Below are 7,978 nucleotides of genomic sequence, written 5' to 3' on the forward strand. Positions count from 1 at the left end.
ACTCCTTTCCTGTATCACTGCCTTTGCTTTTTCACCATTTCCCCTCTCTCTCCTGGAGGTCCAGGTTCACCTCAATCTTGCCTTCTTTCTCAGGTCCCAGAACCATTGCCAACCATCCTTACCTCCTCTCTCAGCAGACTACACACTTTTGTTAGAGTTTAGTTCTTGGGCTTCAAGAGTTCAGTTTTGAGGGCAAAAACCTTGGTTTCATTTTGTCACTAATAAGTTCATTCTGTCACACAATATCCCCCCTCCTCCAATTATTTCATGAGGATATGGAGATAGAGAGTCAAAGATGAGTGAGCAGACCTGCTAACTCTGCTTCCCTTGCCTAGCAGATGTCATGTATGAACCAAAGAGATTTCTGCATTATACAGACACCCTCCGCCTAGTAACCAGTCATGTATGAGGAGTTGGTGTTATAGACATATAACACAGAACAGTCTATAATTTGCAGTCTATACATCTACCTGGAAGAAGTAGATTTATCTGGGAAGTTTAATTTTTCTCACCATAATCAGGAAAGGGGTTCAAGAGTAATATAAAATTAATTGTAGACACTAAAAACTTAAAACAAACCCATATCTGAGTTGCAAATTTTGATTCAGTGACACACATAGTCAAAAGGACATGGGTTAACCAACCAGAAGATAATGAAAGAAAGCAACTGGCAGGATGAAGTGCTGCAGCTGCCTTATTGGAGGAACAGATGTCTGAGGCGTTTAGCCTCAGGAGAAGAGACTAAGCAGAGATGTGACAGCTGTCCACAAATATTTTAAGGGTTATTATTTCAAAAAAATGAGTTGTTTTGTATTATATTGCTATACAGCAATGACATTTGTCTTAATTTGAGAAAAAAAATATCCCTCCCCCCCCGAAAAATCCTCACTGGAATTACACCCAGGTCCCTCCTACAGACTTTCCCACCGCACTTTCCCTCTGAGGCACCTCCAATCGAATCCCAGGGATCCATGAATGGAGTTTGGTAAGTCAGTGCTCTAGGGGACAGAGTGAAGACCAGCAAGGAGAAATTTCCTCAAGACAGCCTGTAACGATACAGAGAATACATTTACAACTGTGTGTCTCTCATTATCTTTCATAGTCTTAACAGCTCTACTAGCATTTAAACTCACACTTCTAAAAGAAAACGTTTGAATGCTTCCCCTGTGAGAGACACTGTGAGATGTACTTCTCTCACCTCTATGTTTCACTGTCTCTTGCTCCAGCCTCCTGAAAACTGTGTGTGTGTTTTTTTTCTTGGGAGTCCTTATATGTTCTAAGGAGTGTCTCCTATGTTCTCATGTGTCTTGGGGGTTTTACTCATCTTTTCTTGGCACTGTCTTCCACCAGCGGGTTTGCCATGTCTGACAGGAACACTACAGCATCTGGAGCTGCTTCTGGACACCACTCCTGGGTCCACCCAGCACCTCTCCCATCTACTGGACACTCTTGCCTCTTCTGTGAGAATCACTTGATAATACTAGTTCTTCTGCAGTCACTTCTCCTCCCAGGTGAACATCTATCTCTGTGACTTCCAGACTCAACATCCTCTAGCTGGGCATCACAGTCTCCCACTAGATTCTTCCAGGTGCTAAAGCAGTTCCACAGTGAATGGGGAGAAATGTCCTTGTGTTATACCTGGTCAGAGGAATCTTAAAGCTGGGCTACTTCTGCCCCAGTGTAAAAAAGAATACAGAGTTACTAACTTTCATTTCAGCCACACTTTTATTTTTTTAAAAAAATGTTTTTATTGATTTTAGAGAGAAAGGGAGAGATAGAAACATCAATGATGAGAATCATTGATCAACTGCCTCCTGCACAACCCTCACCAGAGACCATGCCTGCACACGGGCATGTGCCCTGACTGGGAATCTAACTGTGACCTCCTGGTTCATGAATTGATGCTCAACCACTGAGCAACACTGACCAGGCCAGCCACCCTTTCTTTAGAGAACTCAGATATGAAGCCAAGGTGACAGACACATCCAAGAGACTCATGTCAGAATGTACTCAGGATCATCCCTCCCTTCTGATGACCATGGCTTTTTTGGTGGGTCAAGACTCTCATCCTTGGCTCTGTTTTGTGATAAACTTTCTGAGAAGTCTTCTCAATTCCTTGTATAAATATATGGTGGGAGTTTGACCCCACTGGTTTAGTAACTATCCCCAGATATTTGAACACCTCATGTAAAAGTTCTACTACATCATTGTAAAAGAAAACTTGGAAAATACAAAAATATACTCAGCATCTCATCACACTTGATAATACAGAGTACATTGAGAGGGGGAGACCAAGAGTGAAGTCATGAGAGAGAGAGATTTATTTTTACACACATAATTTTGCATCTCATTTTGGAGATTCTCTTTGTAACATTGACTCGGTGGTTGTGTACTTCTGTGTTTGCTCTGGATTTCAAGTGATAGAGTGATTATTGCTGGGCACTCTGACAGTGTGATGAGAATACCTAAATATTGGTGCCAGGGTGTAATTTGTGTGGAAATATGTTGCTTAAATGTGGCAATCAGTGAGAGATTGAATTTCACTAACAGAATTTTAATTATACATGAAATACATTCTTTACATAAGTAAAAAAAATCTTGTAATTTAAAATGGATTTAAAAATCATTTAAGGTACTTAGGTTGTATTTGTTTACAATTTTTTTTTTTTTACTAAATAGTAATTAGATGGGTTCACACTCCGCCTGGCTTTGGGGACAAATGCCAGGTCATTAAGAGCATTTCCTCTGCCACCAACCTCACCGTGGCTCAGGCAAGCAGTGGCAGCTATTTCACACAGTGTTTCTCCAAACCACTTTCTATCACACTCCTAACACTCAAGGTACTCACTCTATTCATTCTATGACAAGAAAATATTCTTTGTCACATAATTGACTGCCTGCTACGAGGGTGGGCTCTGGTCATTGGATGAACAAGTGTGATGGGGGGTGAGGAGGCATGTGTAAGAGAGCTGGGAGAGAACCAAATTGCTCTGCATGGAGAAGAGGGAGAGGCCAAGAGGGCAGATCCCAGGAGAGACAAAGGAGAGAAACATTAAGAAGGAAATTGGAGTGGAGAGCTACATGTGAGAGGAAACCAAGTAACCTGGAGATGAGAAGACTTACTAAGGAAGGGTTGTGACTGGGGTTTCGGGATTGAGGCTGCAGAGTTGGGTTAAGGACTCTCCCCATACTCCATTCATCTTAGTCAGTTCAGGCTGCTATAACAAAGTCATGTGAGAGAAACAGAGGCATGGAGCTCTCAGGGGTCTCTTGTGTAAGGGCACTAATATCATTCATTTGGACTCCACCCTCATGACCTAATCATCCCCCACAGGCCCCACTTCCTAACACCACCACCTTAAGGGTTAGTATTTCAACACATGGGTGGTCACAGTCTTCCAGTTGATTGAATTATTTATTTTCCACTGGTACGATGAGCTCTTTGTGTCCAACACTGACACTGTATGGAGCAAGAGATGGAAGAAAAGTGCTTATGAGAGCCATCAGGCCCGCCTCCTGGTACCTGCCCATCCTCCGTTCTCTTGCCTGACTTTGCCTTTAAGCTCTGCCCTGCCCGACTCTGCAACATGACACTGAACTTCTTTTTCTTATTTTGTTCTTTGTTGCATGCTTAGTATTTTTAAATGAATGAATGCATAAATAAATGAATGGGTATGAATGGCTGATAGAAAAAAAATGTGAAGGAAAAGCTGCTGGGATTTGTTGACTCAATTAGAAAAAAATGGGTGAAAGGCTCAATATGAAGCATTAGATGTTTAGGGGATTGGTTATAGCACTAACAGAAATAATAACTTCAGGGAAAGCAACTTGTTAGAGGCGGTGGGGAGTGCAACTAGGAGGAATTCAACTTTTACCGCTGAATCTGAGAATCGTTGCAAATCTTCTGCAAAGGTTTCAGAGGTCACCCAGCATTAGCTCATAATTGATTGTCTGGATAAGTAAGCCACCCATTTGGGTGGGAGTTTTGGCCCTTTCAGGATGCTATAGACTGTGTGATATGTGCCATGTTGGTCTCAGGCTGACACCCCCATCCCCAGATCTTTGTTCCTGCATCATACTCATTACCTTCCGAACCTCTGCAGGTGGCTGAGCGGAGCAGTCAGATAGAAATGTTTACACAGAGAACTCTTCATTATCTCTGACAGACGTATTTTAGCTTCACAGCTTCCAGCCCCAGTTCCTGGAAGGCTGCCCGGCATTGTTGCCAGATATCATTGCCATGGAAACCGCAGACCGTCCCACTAGGGTGAGACACAAAAGCAAAAGCAGTGCAAAAACAGATTTGTTTTTTAGGCTCTGGCCCGTCTGACTTCACACCTGACAGGACCGTCCATATGTCCTTCTGGGGAGGCTGTGTGCACAGGGGAAAGCAAACCAGTGGAGTTGGGGTTATTAGTGGCTTTCAGGAACAGAATTACCAGGGGAAATCCCACTCAGAGAAGCAGGATCGCAAATTACTCTCCAAAGCATAGGAATGTTTTCTTATTTTCCTCTAAATGTAGAGCTACCATGGCTTTCAGAAAAGAATATTTATGTCAGTTTGACATTGAAAAGATTACTTCAGTGAAAATGGCTTTTCTATTTCAGGCGTTAACCACCCCAAAATTACCTTGCCCCTGTAGACGGAGGGTGGAGGGCAGCACTGGTAATGGGCATTGCTGAGCGCGAGAAATTGTGTTTCTCACCTTGAAGCCAATGGAAGCATTGGTATTACATTACCCTCTTGAACAGGGTAGTGGTGACAGAGGGTTAAGTGCACACATTAGCATTCGCCAAGCTGTGCACTGGAGACTTGTGCATGTGACTATGTAAATTGTATCTCTATAAAATACTGTTAGCATGAAAAATGGAAAATTAAGTATTGTTAAATCAAAGCAAAAATTTGTTTTCTAATCTGCTCATTTTTTTTTGAAAGGTGGGTTTGAGGAGTGGCTTACTGAAACAGTACAACTTCAATTTTGAACCTTTAGTTGCAGCATTTTATATTTTAAAAATTACTCTTTATTGTTCAAAGTTACACAGATGTACCCCCTTTTTTCCCCATTGACCCATTCTGGCCCTCCCCTCCCCCTGCCCCAGGCCTTCACCACACTTTTGTCTGTATCCATGGGTTATGCATATAAGTTCTTTGGTTAATCTCTTCCCATCTACCCACTCCCACCTTCCCTCTGCTATTAAACCTGAAACACCATTCAGAAAGAATGTACGCACCCCTATGTACATAGCAGCACAATTTACAACAGCTAAGATCTGCAAACAGCCCAAGTGCCCATCAGTAGATGAGTGGATAAAAAAGCTGTGGTACACATGCACCATGGAATACTATGCAGCTGTAAAAATGAAGGATCTCTTACCCTTTGAGACAGCACAGAGGGACCTGGAGAGTATTATGCTCAGTGAAATAAGCCAGTGAGAGAAAGACAGGTATCACATGATCTCACTCATATGTGGAATCTAAAGAACAAAATAAACTAATGAACAAAATAGACTCAGAGACATGGAAGCACGGAACTAGTTGCAGCATTTTAAAAAGCTACTTTTTCTCAGCATCACCAAGGCTCTTCATCTTCGTATTCCTGAGGGTTTACCAACCTGGGTGGCATATGGGAGCTACTTGATAAATATTTATTGACTGAGTGATAAATATATGTATGATACTTTTTGTTTGGCCAATGGAGAAGGTAGTAGGATTTAAGAATATAGCTCCTGACTTCAAAATATAAATATAACAGAGAATCTAGATTCACTTCTAAAATATCTAAGAATATAAGGCAGACTGGGACACACACAGTCAAAGGAATAGTGCAGAAAATGGGTCCAGTAGGAACTCAGAGGGAAGAAAGGTATCTCAGTCTGTTAAGTTTGCTCAGACTGCCATAACAAAATACCACAGACTGGAGAGATTAAACAGCAGAAATTGATTTCTCATAAATCTGGAGGCTGAGAGTCTGAGATTAGGGTGTCAGCATGGTTGGGTTCTGATGAGGGTCCTCTCCCTGGCATATGGCTGCCTTCTCCCTATTTTTCACATGGAAGAAACAGGGAAAGAGGCAATTCTGTGGTGTCTCTTCTTATAAGGGCACTAATCCCATCATGAGGGCACCACCCTACCCTCATGACCTCATCTAACCTTAATTACCTCTGTAAGTCTCCATCACAGTGGGAGTGAGGGTTTCAACATATGATTTTTGGGAATACAATTCCATCCACAGCAGAAGGTGAGCTTCTGGTGCTGCCAATTTGGGAACAAAGTCCTTCCCATGTAGTGCCCTCCATTCCTGACAGGGCCCATGAAAATCACCCTCTCCTATGCTATCTCACTTCCCAGAATTGTGTGAAGAAAGATGATAGCTTCTGTGGACACCCCAGAGGAGGACTTTCACAAATCGGAGCTTCCATCTCATTTCTGAAGGAATGTTCATCCTCCTGTTACTTTTACATTGGAGTGTGAGCTGTGAAACACAAATATGTAAAAGAAATGAACATATGGGCTGCATCTTAATGGCTCTTGGATTATGGACTTTTTTTTTTAATTTAGTAGTTTCCCTCTCTACACTTAGAGAGGGAGAAATTGAGGTTGGGTGCTAATAGCTTGGTGAAATGTTACCATCCACACAGCTGTCTCTATTGTTTACTCTAAAAAATAGAACCAGGGTGGCCATACAAGAGAAAGGAGTTGGTGTCTGTGATTGGAACCGCACTCTTACTGAGTAGCCTCCTCCCTTCCTCTCTTGTAGATACGGATGGCTGTATCTACCACTCACTTAATTTTCTAAAACACCCCTTTGGGCCGTTCCCATGCTCAAGCTTTCATTTGCGATGGTAACAAGGTTCATTTTACTTTTTCTGATTATAAAAGTAAAAATTATTATTTTCAGAAAATTTGGAAAATGTGGAACAGCATGAAGAAAAGTAAAAATGACTCGCCTTTCCATCTTCCAGTGGTAACTGGCATTATTGTTTGTTGTATTCCTTGCAGTGTTTTATTTCCGAGATATGTTTGTGTGCTTTGTGTTCTGAAAATAAAATGGGGGTCAAACTATATTCACTACTGAGTATTCTGCTTTTAGACTCTTTCAAAGGGTTCCCAATGCCTACAGAAAAAGGAACTGCTTCTTGGTGCACACTCAAAGACTTCCTAACTGTCTCCAGCATGCTTTCCTGGCCTTCCCCAAACTCTCTTCCTCAGCCAGGTGGGTTGAGTCATTTGGACCGTCCTGTGCTCCGTTACCAGTTTTATTACGGCTCACCAAGAATGCCCTTCCTATTCTTCCCACGTCCCAGAGACTAGTCATTTTTCAAAGCCCAGCCACGCGAGCACCTCCTCCATGAGGTTTCTGTGGGCAGATTTCCTCCCTTCCAAATCCCTGCAGAGGGCTCTCTCTGCCTGGCATGCTTGTCCCCCACAAGGCTCAGTCTTCACATCTTTTAGGTCTTTGCTCCACAAAATGAACTTCCAGAGCTTCACAACTCCATTTCCACCCCCACATCCCCATCTCCCCCTTTTTGCTTTATTATTTTTTTCAGAACACTTACCACTATCTGATATTTGACATGTTTTTGACTTTTTTTTTTGTTTGATCAATGGTCTTTTTATCACCACAAAACTGTAAACTACATGAAAGCAGTTTTTTCTTTTGTTTTGTTTACTGCTGTACCCCACGTCATAGGTGCTCCATAAATACTTAAGAGAAACACAAAAGAAATTAGTGCTTATTATTTGGAATTCAGGATAAATCACAGTATTTTTCATAAACATGCACATTATCTCCCACTAAGGACATGTGTACATCTGTTATCAAGAATATAAAGTTCTCTAAGGCGAGAACCTATTTCTATTTTTTATTTATTTATCTGTTCTCCTATATGTCCTAGTGTAGTATCTTACATGTAGAAGGAATTCTAGAATGTGCACTTCTTGAGGACAGGGGTCTTTATGTCTATCACTGATGTACAC

Source organism: Plecotus auritus, assembly GCF_963455305.1.
Source record: "Plecotus auritus genome assembly, chromosome: 3".
Lineage (NCBI taxonomy): Eukaryota > Metazoa > Chordata > Mammalia > Chiroptera > Vespertilionidae > Plecotus > Plecotus auritus.